The sequence below is a fragment of the Juglans regia genome, chromosome 7, assembly GCF_001411555.2.
Source record: "Juglans regia cultivar Chandler chromosome 7, Walnut 2.0, whole genome shotgun sequence".
NCBI classification, from domain to species: Eukaryota; Viridiplantae; Streptophyta; class Magnoliopsida; order Fagales; family Juglandaceae; genus Juglans; species Juglans regia.
In genome coordinates this window covers 45,902,239-45,916,478 of record NC_049907.1, presented here as the reverse complement: position 1 = coordinate 45,916,478, position 14,240 = coordinate 45,902,239, and the positions used below count along the sequence as shown (strand labels likewise).

The 14,240-nt window shown below is 31.8% G+C and overlaps 1 long non-coding RNA gene and 1 pseudogene across 1 annotated transcript; one reads left to right on the top strand and one right to left on the bottom strand.

Annotated features, from left to right (window-relative positions):
* Positions 1-12: 12 nt before the first annotated feature.
* Positions 13-1,094, bottom strand: LOC108996325. The gene is made up of 2 exons (XR_001996995.2): positions 957-1,094; positions 13-449 (listed from the first exon to the last, which is right to left on the bottom strand). It is a non-coding gene; the product is annotated as an uncharacterized LOC108996325 (long non-coding RNA).
* Positions 1,095-4,911: 3,817 nt separating this feature from the next.
* Positions 4,912-11,396, top strand: LOC109017415 (annotated as a pseudogene).
* Positions 11,397-14,240: the final 2,844 nt, after the last annotated feature.

Genomic DNA, 14,240 nt, shown 5'->3' with positions numbered 1-14,240 from the left:
TTCTTAATAATTTTTTTGTCATAAGCGATGATGATTATATTACAATAGTGAAGTGATCCTACACACCAAAACCCTCTCTCCCTCTCCTCCAAAAAGAAAAAAAGAAAAAGAAAAAGCTCTCTCTGTTTCCTTTTTCTGCTCATATTGGTCATGCCCATGCCTAGAAACCTATCTAGTTAAGAATTTCTACTTCCCTTTCCACCATTTTTAAATCCAAAAGAGACATCCAATCTAGTTCCATAACTTCCATCTGCACATCATCAATACTCTTCATAGTTCCATTGAGCACAGTTCAATATTAAGGCGGCTGCCCCCTTTGATTTTACCAAAGAACATGGGGATGGATCGGGACCAATTTCTTGGACTAACTCTTTATATGCACCATATTCGAGTGATTGTTGAGCTCCTCATCCCCTCCATTTGTATCTTTAATCATTTTTAATGCAACACTGAGGAGAAAAAAATGTAAATACTAAAAAATCCACCTAATACTGTGCATAGTCTTAAGGAAAAATCAAAAGCTATATTCGAAGCACAAATGAGTTTTATCAGTCTCGAAATTTGCCCCAGGCATTCTAATTATTCCATATGGGAGGGAAGGAGAATAGGAGATGAACTAACTACTTAAGACAATTTTTTCAACCAATCTGAAACCCCAAATGCAAGATTCATCCAATCTAATGATACACAATCCAGTTGGGCTTTGGAACACGTGATTTACACCCTATAATTTACAGCTAAACGATCAATATTCCCGATTACAAACGTAGAACAAAATACTTTAAGTTCAACCTAAAAGAGTCCTACTTAATTCCCGATTTCTTTGACTCACAACCACGTAATCGAAATTCAACCAAAATTAGGGCCTCAACTAAGAAAGCAGACAGCTTCTTCTTCAACCGAGCGAGAGAACAGGCCTCACACCAACATATAGTTTATTAGGTCAGGATACATACCTAAATGGAATCATTAAGTAAAAAAATTCCCCAATAAATTCAACCCCTCAATCTCCAGATCGATTTGATTGCACAGAGGCTAGATCGCGAAGTCGAGTGTGAATCTACAGTGCTCCATTTCATTATAGTGAAAATGGAGTTGAAAGAGATGCCCTTGAGGGGGATCAGGCCCTTTAACGTAATGGATCAGTTTTACAGAGAGAGAGAGAGAGAGAGACTCTTCGGGCTCATGGTTCTGCTTTGTTTTCTGCGCTGGGCTGGGCTGGGCTGCGAGTTGGGTTCATGTCAGTAAGAAAGCCATTGACAGCTAAAATTAATCTGTTAATAATTATTTATTTAACACGACAAAGCATCGATAATTATTTTTACCGAAAATAACCCAAACTCCATTTTCGAGGGACCAAAGATGGATGCAGAATTAATATTACAAATTCAATTTCCTTAATTTACTTTAATTACGTGTTGAAAATAAATTTTCAAAACTCAAAGGTAAACCGCGGGGTACGTCTATATTATCTATAGTTAGGCCTTGCCAACCTATTCTAAGCACTGCCTGCCCACTTTACTTTTAAGTACTTGTTATAGTATGTTAAAAAAAAAAAAAAAATACTTGTTATTGTAGAAAGACCAAGGATTATTATATATAGGTCCCAAACTCCAAGGTAGATATAACACAACATGCATAATTCGTCCTAGTGCTTGCAAAGTCTAAATATATTTCTTTCCATAGTACTATGTGGAATTAATCTTCTATAAAATGATCTACTTCTTTCTATGAGTTTAAATTTTTTGGACAATCGATGATTTCATACGATATTAGAGTAGATGTATTGACTTCGAACCATGATTTTATATTTTATCTCATTTAATTAAATATTTCATGTATTATACTCATGCATCGAGAAAAAGTCTGGTCCACATGTGATGATGAATATTAAGATATAAAATAAATATTAAAATATATTTATGCTTAAACTTTAAAAATAAATAGTAATTTCACGACCTTAGAATATCTCATTGGATTATGCAAATACAAATCTAATATGGTGTTTGGATAATAGAGTCCAAAAATATACTATATTGAATTATGCAAATGCAAATAAAATAAAAAAATAACTTCTAGCTACAATAAATTAGTGCTAATGTGAGTCATATTTAAATTTCACTGTAACTAGACCAAATGAAATAAAAAAGTATTTCTCTCTCCCGATTTCAACACTTCTTTTTCCATTCCTTTTCTTTTCTTTTACTTCTTTCCCTCCTTTAATGTTTGGTTGACAGAAGCTACTATACAGTACGTTACATTCTCATAAGTAATTACTAATTACCTCAAAATAAACTTAATGTGTTATTGCTTCTGACATTAATAGAAAAAAAATTGGAAAAAAAATTATTAAATTGATAATAATTATTATTATTTTGACTAATAAATAAATAATTTAATGTGGAAATAAGGTTTGAATAGAATAGTCAAATATAAAATCATGTGATATTATGCAAAGAGTCTTGCTAGGTACAAGCGATTTGATGCACCAAACTGCGTACCGATTCTGACATGACATTTTTTTATTGAAAAGAAAAATTTTGAGAGAAGAAAAGGTTATCTCTCTCACAAAAATTATTTACATCTTTAATTCGCAAGCAATTTCCATCTTCAATTTGCAAGCGATATGGCGCACCAAATGAATGCCTTACATGTCAGCATCGATATGCAATTTACATTTGCAAGCAAGCTCGCATACCAAATCAAGCACCGATGTTGACATGTAAGGAATTCGTTTAATGAAATGGTACGAATTAAAGACGGAAATAATTTTCGTGAGAGAGATAATCTTTTATTCTCTCAAAATTTTTCTTCTTTTATTTTTCTTTTCAATAAAAAAAGTCATATCAGAATTGATACTTAATGAAATTGTGCGAATTAAAGACGGAAATAATTTTCGTGAGAGAGATAATCTTTTATTCTCTCAAAAATTTTTTTCTTTTATTTTTTTTTTCAATAAAAAAAGTCATATCATAATTGATACACGGTTTAATACGCCAAATCGCTTGTTCCTAATAAGGCTCTCTAACTCCAAGCACGCATATTAATTCTAATCTACTATAGCCCTTAATTATGTGGGATGGGAACCTAATCAAGCAACAATATGCATGCAATGACATATTGGTGCCCGCCTGAGAGGCCTTGGGGCTGATAATTAATTATAGTAGCTTTTCCTTAATTTGAGGGACCAAATATTTTCGAAGTCATAGAATCGTGCATGCTTTATTGGACTAATATATGGTAAATTGAAGGGTGAAAAACGCTGTCAAAAGAAGCGGCATCTCCCATCCCTAGTGTTATAGCATATAGACCATGGGTTAATTAATATACCTCTGTTTTTTGTTTTTGCTTTTTTTTTTTTTGTAATTAAAGGGGAATAACATTCAGTAATTCATGAATTAATATTACAAACTCAATTTCCTTAAATTACTTTAATTACGTGTTGAAAAGAAATTTTCAAAACTCAAAGATAAACAGCGGGGTACCTATATTATCTATAGCTAGGCCTTGCCAACCTATTCTAAGCATTGCCTGCCCACTTTACTTTTAAGTACTTGTTATGGTATGTTTCAAAAAAAAAAAAAAAAATACTTGTTATAGTAGAAAGACCAAGGATTATATATAGGTCCCAAACTCCAAGGTAGATATAACACAACATGCATGCATAATATGTCCTTCCACGTTTGATCATATTTAGACTTTGCATGCAATATATTTCTTTCCATAGTACTATGTGGAATTAAATTTTTTGGACAATTGATGATTTCATATGATATTAGAGTAGATGTATTGACTTCAAACCATAATTTTATATTTTATCTCATTTAATTAAATATTCCATATGTTAGACTCACGCATCGAGGAAAAGTCTGGTCCAAACGTGGAAGGACAAATTATGCAACATACATGCATAATTTATCCTTCCACATTTGATCAGTCTACTTTGCATGCAATATATTTCTTTACATAGTACTATGTGGAATTATATTTTTTGGACAATCGATGATTTCATACAATATTAGAGTAGATGTATTGACTTCAAACCATGATTTTATATTTTATCTCATTTAATTAAATATTTTATGTGTTAGACTCACGCATTGAGGAAAAGTCTGGTCCACACGTGAGAATGAATATTAAGATATAAAATAAATATTAAAATATATTTATGCTAAAACTTTAAAAATAAATAGTAATTTCACGGCCTTAGAATATCTCATTAGATTATGCAAATGCAAATCTAATATGGTGTTTGGATAATAGAGTCCAAAAATACATTACATTAAATTATGCAAATGCAAAAAAATAAAAAATAACTTCTAGCTACAATAAATTAGTGTTAATGTGAGTCATATTTAGATTTCACTGTAACTAGACCAAATGAAATAAAAAAGTATTTCTCTCTCCCGATTTCAACACTTCTTTTTCCATTCATTTTCTTTTCTTTTACTTCTTTCCCTCCTTTAATGTTTGGTTGATAGAAGCAGTAAAAAATGTTGACTACTATACAGTACGTTACATTCTCGTAAGTAATTACTAATTACCTCAAAATAAACTTAATGTGTTATTGCTTCTGACATTAATAGAAAAAAATTGGAAAAAAAATTATTAAATTGATACTAATTTATTATTATTTTGAGTAATAAATAAATAATTTAAGATGAAAATAAGGTTTGAGTAGAATAGTTAAATATAAAATCATGTGATATTATGCAAAGAGCCTTGTTAGGTACAAGCGATTTGGCGCATTAAACTGCGTACCGATTTTGACATGACATTTTTTTATTGAAAAGAAAAATTTTGAGAGAAGAAAAGGTTATCTCTCTCACGAAAACTATTTACATCTTTAATTCGCAAGCAATTTCTATCTTCAATTTGCAAGCGATGTGGCGCACCAAATGAATGCCTTACATGTCAGCGTCGATACGCGATTTACATTTGCAAGCGAGCTCGCATACCAAATCGAGCACCGATGCTGACATGTAAGGCATTCGTTTAATGAAATTGTGTGAATTAAAGACGGAAATAATTTTCGTGAGAGAGATGATCTTTTCTTCTCTCAAAATTTTTCTTCTTTTATTTTTCTTTTCAATAAAAAAAATCATATCAGAATTGATACACTGTATAATACGTCAAATCTTTTGTACCTAATAAGGCTCTCCAACTCCAAGCACGCATATTAATTCTAATCTACTATAGCCCTTAATTATGTGGGATGGGAACCTAATCAAGCAACAATATGCATGCAATGACATATTGGTGCCCGGCTGGGAGGCCTTGGGGCTGATAATTAATTATAGTAGCTTTTCCTTAATTTGAGGGACCAAATATTTTCGAAGTCATAGAATCGTGCATGCTTTATTGGACTAATATATGGTAAATTGAAGGGTGAAAAATGCTTTATTGGACCAAATATACCCTTCCTGGGCACATGCTCCTTCATTATGGATCCTCAAAATCCCCATAACGTTCGTTGAAGTTGGAGTTTGGGTCTTCATGACCTATCATTTCATTGGATTTGATCCAAATGTTGCAAGGTATTTGATAATTAAATCTATTATAAATGACATTTAGTACTCTTTGACAACGTCCATCGATCATTAATAAAATTAAGTCATTTTTTCAGTTTTTCCTTTCAAATTAATTCCTGACTTTTTTTTTTCTCAAATGGGAAAAACTGAAAAATTGACTTTATTTATTGATGGTTGTCAAATGGGCCGGGTGCTTAATTATAAATTGGGATGCTCAGAAAGAGCTTTATTATAAGTTATTGAATGAAAATTAAACAACATATACATAATTTTTTTTTTAATTTTTTTTATGAAGTTAAAAGTGTAATAGGTGAACTAGAAGTACTACTTTAAATTAATTGTTATTATTTATAATTTTTTATAGATTTAAATAATTAAAACAATACTAGTTTCTTTCGCTAATTAAAACTCTAGCTTTCATTAAATTATAAGTTTCCCATAATTTAGTTTTAAATTCTGTCATTGGTGGCCATTAATTAAAGTTATTAAAAATGATGGGTAAAATAGATAATTCATTGTATTTATTGCGCATCCATGCATGGTCAGTTACTACAAATTAATGAATTCCTGTAATATATATAAAATATGTTAAAAGGGATTAGAAACAATACGCAAAATGAATTATTTAATGTATTTAAGTAAAAATGATGTCAAGAATCTTTGATCAATTAGAAATATCTTGCTTTTTTTTATAAAAAAAAAAAAAGGAAAAAAGAAAAAGAAAAAATGCATCGTGACCATGTCATGTATAAGATATTTTTCACTTGAAATATTGTTTTGAAAATGCATTAGGAGAAACAAGGCAATTATTGAACAATTGAACAAGCCTGCTCCTGCTTCAAAGGACGTCTATTTCCCAAGTCAATACTCTCAGTCGTTTTTCACACAATGCATGGCATGCATGCTTATGGAAACAACATTGGTCCTACTGGAGGAACCCACCATACACTGCTGCAAGAATGCTCTTTACATTTTCCGTAGCCTTGACATTTGGAACAATGTTCTGGGACCAAGGCTCTAAAATGTAAGCCAGTCTCGGAGGGTTAACTTGGGACTTTTGTGGTTGATTGATACATTATATTAAATATAATGTATCCACTACAACATATACTAGTTTTTGTCAAGAGGAACAATGGTCAGAAAAAATATATCCATAGTGACAAAAAGATTTTTCTCACCAAATTGATCCGTGGCAGTTTGGTGGCATATAACCGGTGAAGTAAAGCTCTTTTTTCACCAAAAATTTAACTCATGACAAAAAAATATCTTTCTCCACAACATCAAGGGCAGAAAAAACATACAACATTTCGTGACAAATAGTACTAGATGGTAGAAATATATATTTTTCACAAAGTATTTTGTCAAAAATACTTATTTATGAAGAAATTTTATCATGGGAAATAATTACTTCCCACAAAAAAAAGTATTTGCCATGAGTTTCATTCGCGACAAATGCTAAGAGATTTCAGAAAAAAAATAAAATTGTCTAATAAAAAAAAAACACTGAGCCAAAAATAATCATAACAAATAGTCTAATAGAGGCTATAATTATTATATCCGAACCAATGAAAGATTATAACTAACCCAAACAACTACATTTAATTAAAATTTGTTTATAATTAAACTACCTTTAATTTATTTAATCAATGAAAAAATGCATAACTTTCCTAAACTAAGCTCTATCACACAATCCATTGTTCATGCATAGCACACTCAACATAATCAAATCTGTCCAATTATTGGACTTCAAGTTCCTCATGTAAATTCAAATCTATAAACCATTGCATTTAGGTAAAATCTAACATATTTGCCGCCCATACACATACTCAATTTATCAATTATAAAACTTACTAACATATTTGCTGCACATCTACATCAATCCAACACAATTACAAATTTTAAAATTTTAATAAGCTTCATTCATGGCTCCACACAATTCCCAACCTACACATTATTTTTCTTGGTTCATTGAAACCAACACATTCAATGTATAAATCTTGAATTTTATTTATACACCAACCCTAAACACAATCATAAAGATTTATAAGTTTCATTCATGGCTCAAATCAATTCCAACCCAATATAACACAACTTGCCTATGTCCAAGCATTCAAATACAAGATCATTTAATCAAGTGTGCTTATTAATCTAAGAGATAGGGAAATAGAGGTTATACCAAAACTCTTGGGGCTAAGAATGTCTCGGATGGTTGGTGGTGAAGCTGCCCGTAGCCTTGAGACAAGAAAAGTAGCTGTAAGAACAAGAACTTAGCTTAAAGAGGCAAAAATAGCTTAAGATCAAACAAATTATAGGTAAGGAGAAGTGAGAACAATGGAAACATAAAGGTCTGCCATACCTTAGCCCATATTTGTTGTAGTGAGTGAAGCCACTCCATTCCATCAATACATAACACACTTGGCTACTTAGCACCAAATTCATGAATTCCTCTACACACTTCCATATACATAATTTCACTAATAAAACATATAGCATGCTTGCTGCTCATGTAATTTAATCTAGCAAAATTACACTTACTTTAGTTGACCATGCTTGCATATAGCATGCTTGCTGCCCACTAATCTAGCATGCTTGCTGCATATAGCAAAATTAGACTATGTTGAAATTTTCAAGAAAAATCTTTGTCCATAAAAGTATATGAGCAGCAAAAGAGTAAAGAATCCATCTTAAGTTTAAAGCACAGAGAATATCAAACAAGAACATTGATAAAAGGCCTATAGTCTGAAATGGTCATTTCATAAAAAGTTTAATTGCGGAAATGATGACATTTCAGTAACACTACCTTATTTCTTCACTTTTTTATTCTATGGATCCACTGAAATCAATAAATTAAGTGAAATGCAAATAAAAACATACAGTCTATGCCAACTTTAAGTTATCCCTCAAATGCAGAAAGGCATAAATCACAGAAGCATAGTGAAAATAAGTAATAAAATTCATTCTCACTCAAATGCAGTTTCTTCCCTAATGAAAAGCTTAACCATTGATGCTGAATGAATGCTTTTACCTGAATTGAGAATACATCCTCAATAGGCATCAAAAAAGGTTTGTCAAGCTGGCGTACAGGGTCAGTAATGTATTCATGATCCACAGCATCCATTAATTTCAGGATAGCTTTTTTGCCTATCTCTTCATTTGTACCTTGTAATGCAGAATCAAAATTAATCTAAGTGTGGAAATATATATATTTAAACGACATTCTCAAAAAGCCACCCTACCACGTAGCTCCATTTCCACAAGCTCCAGTAACTCAGGATCGTCAATAGCATCGACCTTATTTAGAAAACACACAAGTGATGGCACACCAACCTGCACAAATGCATTCACAAATCCTCATATAGTTTACTCTAAAAGCACCAAACAATGCATAAGCTAAACAAATATGATGGATAAAATTTACAAGCCACCATTAGAAGGATGCTCACATGTCAAGCAAGCAGGATATGTTCCTTGGTCTGCAGCATGGGGCCATCGGGGGCAGATACAACAAGAATACCCCTATCCAGTGCAGCACCCGTAATCATGTTCTGCAGATAATGATATAGGTGCATGGGGGCATACAAATTTTAGATGAAGAGAAATGCTATAAATTAGAATTGAGGTATTATTAATATTCAAATTGAGTAGATGAGCAAAATAATAATAATGAGAGGTCATATAAGAAGCTATTTGATCGAGTTTTTCATTTTCACCTACTTTTTGTTCACATCCAAACCGATATGTGATTTATTTACATAGTCACAAGGGATGTAAGATGTTTAAACAAACACTCGTAGAAGTAAACATAAGTTAATGATTCATGAAACAAGAATAAGCATATATAGATTGATATAATGTGAAAAGTGAACATAGCTCATTAACGAGTTTGTCCTGCAAAAATACACTAAAATAATTCACTTGAGACACAAAGGTAGGATTTTTACCATGCTTAAGGGCTGGACAGCTAAGGAGGCATCCGGGAGGTGCTCCTGCGTCCATGGGTTGCTCGTGGTGGTCCTGCGTCTTGGCTGGAGGCGGAGATGGTGGCTCACGGCGGCGGGGAAGGCCACTGTAATCAGAAAACCGTGGGGCGTGTGCCGTGGAGACCCGCGAGAGAGACCGTGCGAGGGAGAGAGATGCGGGAGCTGGGGTGGAGCTGGCGGAACCGTAGGGCGGCTGAGGGAGGTGATGGCCACGGCTGGAGACGGCGGAGGTGCACGGATCTGTTGGGATCCGAGAGGCAGAGGGAGAGAGAGAGAGAGAGAGTCGGCGAGAGGGAGGGCTGAGGGGGAACACCCACGGTGGCTCGACGGCACGGGGAGCCGTTCGCGCTGGCGCAGTAGGGAGGAGAGGCTCGAGTCTCGACAGTCGCAGGGAGAGCGAGAGAGAGACAGAGAGACAGAGAGAGGGAGGAGACTATCGCGGGGGGTTTTTTGGGAGAAAGGAAGAAACGAGCGGGGGATTTTATTTTAGTAGAATTTCCGGCGGATTAGTATCGCCGAAATAACTTATAACACCGCCGCAAATAAAAATAACCCATATTTAAAACTTTATTTGTGGCGAAAAATGTCGCCGCAAAACATAACAATCTCGTCGCAAAAAACTAATAACTCACGAGAAGGATATTATTCTGGTAAGATGATTTTCGGCAAGAAAATGTCGCCGCAAAAAACTAATTACCTTGTGGCAAAAACTAATAACCCACGAAAGCAACATATTTTTGGTTGGTTTATTTGCGGCGACTATTACTCGCCGCAAAAGCCCTTTGTTTCGTGGCAAAAAATCATTTCCCACAAAGTTTTTCTTGCCAACATGATCTCGTGCCAAAAAGCTTGTATTTTTTTCCACAAATAATTTTTGTGTCATCAACCTACTATTTGCCACGATGGTATATCATGGAAAAAGAATTCGTGGGAAAAGCCCATATTTGTTGTAGTGATCTTTCTATTTCTAATTGCAGTGAAAAGCAACAGAATCCCTTTAATGTGATGGCTCTATGTATGCTGCCATTGCCTTCCTTGGCCTCCAAACTGCTTCATCTGTTCAGCCGGTTGTGGATGTTGAACGAACACAGTCTTTTACAGAGAAAGAGCTGCTGGAATGTATTCAGCCTCGTCATATGCATTTGCACAGGTAAACACGGAGACAAAGTTTATGCACTTTATCAATAATAATGAAAGAGATTTTGCTCGTTGATACCATTTCCATATCTTCCCGCAGGCTGTGATTGAGCTTCCATATGGTTTTGTACAAGCTGCGGTATACGTTGTCATAGTCTATTCAATGATTGGATTTGAATGGACGGCCGCCAAATTCTTTTGGTACATCTTTTTCACATACTTCACATTAATGTACTACACCTATTTCGGCATGAAGAGCGTAGCGTTGACACCAAACCACAAGATCGCTTCTGTAGTTTCCATTGCATTTCATGCACTATGGAACCTCTTTTCAGGATTCACTATACCAGGACCAGTAAGTATATATATAATGTAAATTAGTGACACATATATGCATGCATCTAACAATAACTGAATTGATGTTTTTCTTGGTCATCTGATCTTCCTTTCATTTTCGTACTTGGTAATTAAACAACGTCGATCAGCGGATACCTAGCTATATGGTGGAGATGGTATTACTGGGCATGTCCAATGGCTTGGACCATGTATGGATTGGTTGCTTCCCAGTTTGGAGATGTAAAGGACATGCTTGACACAGGTTTAACAGTGGAAGCTTTTGCGACAAAGTTATTTTGGATACAAACATGACTTCGTTTCAGACGTAGCAGTTGGAGTTGTTGGGTTTGCAGCCCTCTTTGCATGCATCTTAGGCTTTGCCATCATGGTCCTTAATTTCCAAAGGCGTTAGACGAGTCATGATTTTTTGATTATATAGATCATGTAAATAAAAGATGTGATCGATCTTAGCATGAATGTTAAGGGAAATAACGTCGATCGATCTGTGCCACTTTCTCCTCCACCAATTCCATTATATATATATATATATATATATATGTATGATCATGTGACAGTACTGGATATTTGATTGGGGAATTAGCCTAATTTCCTATTATATATAAGTGATGATAATTGTATTACAACAGTATATATGAAGCGATCGATCTTAAATAACAAAACTATTATATAATATTGTGCATTTAAGAAATTACTTTAAATGATAATTAATTGCATGTGTTGACTAATTAAAACGTACATAAGATATGCTTAATTCGCTGATTTGAAAAATAAAAGAGATAGATATATATATCAAAATATAATAAATAATTTAATTTTTTTAAATCTCAAAATAATAATTTTTTTTTCTAAAAAATAAGTAGCAAAAAGATAAGTTTGAAGTCCACGTAAAACTAAAAAATAAGAAAAGGTAAAAGACATACAAAAAAAACAAAACACGCAGCACTTACCACGGAACAATGCACGCTGGCGTGAAAAGGGACTGCACCTGCACATTAATGGACCACGGAACAAACAAACGTGAAAATAACGAGAAGTAGAGAGAGAGAGAGAGAGAGATTAGCAGAAAACAAAACCTGAAAAGGCGGCTTCCAAAGTTTTTTAATTAGGGGCTGTAAAGGAAGCACGGGAAGTCAGGAACGGACGAAATAGAAGAGAAAAAAAGTGTGAGCCGCGCTCCGATGTCTTGGATCTAGTTTTATACCACTGTTTAAGTCCTGAGAAATGTAATTTTTATTTTTCGTTAGTTTTTTAAAATACTATTTTCATATTTATTTATGTTCACATTTTAAAATTTATTTTCATGAATATCTTTAACTAAATTTTCAACTAAACTTGAGGCTGAGATCTCATTGAAAATTAGTAATATTATTTATGAGATTAATATTTTTTCTAATTATTTATGTGTTCAACGACTTATTGTTTTTATTTTATATCAAAGATAAAACTTGTGATATGATTTCAATCATGATTTTCTCATGATCTAGATAATCTTAATCAACTTATTAAGCCCGACAGCTCATAAGCTAGCATGTCTAGCTAAATTTTCAATTAAGGTTGATTATGAAACCTCGTAAAAAATTAGTAATATTATTTATGAGATTGATGTTTTTCCTAATTATTTATTGTTCAATGATCTGTTATTCTTACTTTATATCAATTGAAAGAGATAAGTTTGTGATATGAGTTCAATCATAATTTTCTAATAATCTAAAATAATCTTAATCAGCTGATCAGAGCCTGACTTGTAATTTTGTTTAAATAAAATTTAATATCTTTTATGATTTGTTTTAACATATATAAATGATTATTTGATTTTATATTTGAAATATTTTAAAAATATTTTTATTAATTTAATGTAATATTTTTATATAGTAATTATATAAGTTAATAATATAATTTTTATCTAATTCATTACTATTGATAATATAAAATATAAAATAATATATTCTATCAATTAATAATAAATCATAAATCATGTGATAATTTATGTCATTATATGTAAATAATTAAATCATTATACATTCAACTCTACTATTTACCCTTAATTAAAGTAATTAGGCAATTGCAACCAAGCATGAATAATTTATATACAATGAAATTATTTAATATTCATTAATTATATATAAAATGTATGATATTATTAATAATTATGTATACTAAAAAGTAAAGTCTAAGTTAGTAAGTAGTAACTATCAACATCATAAATATAATTATAGTTAAATATTTTTTTAATGTGTTAGTTACATAATTCACACAATATAATTTTAGTAATTTAAATAATTTATTTAAAAAATGAAACAAAATAATAAAATAATTATATCGAATAAGACTGATAGCTACCGGTTTGAAAAAATGATAGATAGAAAATTTTGATCCATCACCTCTCGAGTCGGATTAGACCGATTTATACCTTATAACTCATGTAATGGATCAGATTATTAATGAAGATAGCTAGGCGAGACTAGGGGTGTAAATTTAAATCGGAAAATCAGACCGGTTGATTGGTCCGGTTCGGTCCAGTCAGGAACCGGTTCTTATAATATGAAAACTGGCTGGACTCGGTCTGGTTTCGGTTCTTTAGTTTCCTGGACAGGACCGGTTGGAAAAAAAATATATGTATAAAAATTAATTTTATATATTATACAAAATTTTTTTATATATATATAAGTTTTATATATAATATATAATTATATATTAAATTTTTATATATAATATGTATAATTATATATCATATATGAAATAATTTTATATTATAATTTATAAATTATAATATGAAATGTTAATCTTAAATATGAATATTTGTAATTTTTTTGATTATATATTATTAATATAATTTTATATAAGATAATGTTATTATAATTTATAAAATAAAATTTAATCTTCAAGATAAAAATTTAATTGATCATATGCTTTAAACATAATATATATATATTAAATTATTAATAATATTTTATCTAGCACTTTATTATATATTTTTTACATTTTAAAAAAATTAAAAAATCAGATAGGATGAAATCGAAAATTAATAAAATCGAAAATATCGATTTAAAAAAATAATCGAAATGTAATTAATTTTAAAAAATATAAAATCGATTCATATCGATTCGATCTAAAATTTTGTGTAAAATCAAATCACATGACCAGTTATACCCCAAGGCGAGAAACTTTTTCACAAAAGAGATCTATAATATTATATAATGTGTAGGTTGAAGAAACTGTACGTTCCTCAAAATTG